Genomic DNA, 1,458 nt, shown 5'->3' on the forward strand with positions numbered 1-1,458 from the left:
AGTCTTCCTCCCATCTCCCCAGCCCCACCATTTCTCTCTTCGGCCACTGGGGACCTACATCACCCTTGTAAAAATCAACCCTTTTTCCACTGGAGTCTGTAGCAGAGTGTTACAGCCTCTATGCACTAATTCCCACCTGCTTTCCTTTGAGAACTAGCTGCAAAGAGACATAGGAGGATAATTCTGAACTGTGATCAAAACAACAAAACATGATACATTTGAATGAAAAATAAGACACTCCTTAACTGCATGCTAAGTCCAAGGTGCCTCCAGGGAGGTCCACTTTCCACAAGGAATAACCTTGCTAGAAATATTTTTGACAGCCAGACAGGAAAGGAGAGATAGCAACACAATTCAGGAGTTGTCTAAAGAGACAAGGAGATTCCTGAAAGAGGAGGCAAGATGAACTATCTGAGTGATTAAAGAGTAAGAGCAGGAGGAGAAATGGAAAACTATGGAAAGTTTCTTTGTACACATAGTCTGATGCAAAGATGACTGTAGAAATGATCAGTTTAATCAGGGCATGGGGAAAGACTTGAAAGATTGGTGAGGTTAAAAGCACAGTAGAACAGACAGAGCAGTGAGAATGCAAGTCTGGGGGAGACCAATATTTCTTGTCCTGGGATTCATACCCTTCCTGAAGATTTCCAGTAGTTCCTCAAAGGAAAACATGGACAATTTATTAAAATTATTGAATTATTTCAGCTGAGGAAAAGGTGCTCATATTTTTAACACATTTTTAAACAGTCCTTCACCTTTCCAGGCAGAGCTCAGGTGTCTAACCACACGCATGCAGTGGCACTTGGAGAGGCCCTGGTGTATGTGAGGTACTTGCCTAGGCCTGGCAGCTCTCAGAGTTGACCTGCGGGAGATGGGAGCCCCTCTGAGGTGCAGATGGAGGCTGGGCAGAGGGGACCAAGGCACCTACAAAGACACCACATGTCCGTGTCCCTGTCACTGCATCTCACCCCAGGTCTGGAAATCACTTTCCTTTACAAAACACACACACACACACACACACACACTCTCTCTCTCACTCACTCACTCACTCACTCACTCACAGAATCTGCCCCAAACACCAACAAGGAGGAGTACAAGAACATAAAGACTGTTAAAAGCTGAAAAGTGTAAAAAATAATTCTTTGCTTTTTAATTTCTTCTTTGTTTCAATTTTATTGTCATTTTCTAAACATTTCTGTTATAATCAGGCCTACAGCATGATAAAAGACAACACCAAGTCCAGGGCTCACCAAAACCACTCCCTGCCCAGGGCTCTCCATGCCACTCCTCACTCCTTCCAAAGAGCCAGGCACACTCTGAGGGCTCAGGCTCTCTTGACCAGCAGTGGAAAACAGGGTGACCGGCTTCAATGAAATGAGATATCTTTGGATGGCCAAATTGGCACCAATCTCAACATACCTGTGCTGCAGTGCTGAGGCCCTAAACACCTAGCCACAC

Source organism: Dromaius novaehollandiae, unplaced genomic scaffold, assembly GCF_036370855.1.
Source record: "Dromaius novaehollandiae isolate bDroNov1 unplaced genomic scaffold, bDroNov1.hap1 HAP1_SCAFFOLD_30, whole genome shotgun sequence".
Lineage (NCBI taxonomy): Eukaryota > Metazoa > Chordata > Aves > Casuariiformes > Dromaiidae > Dromaius > Dromaius novaehollandiae.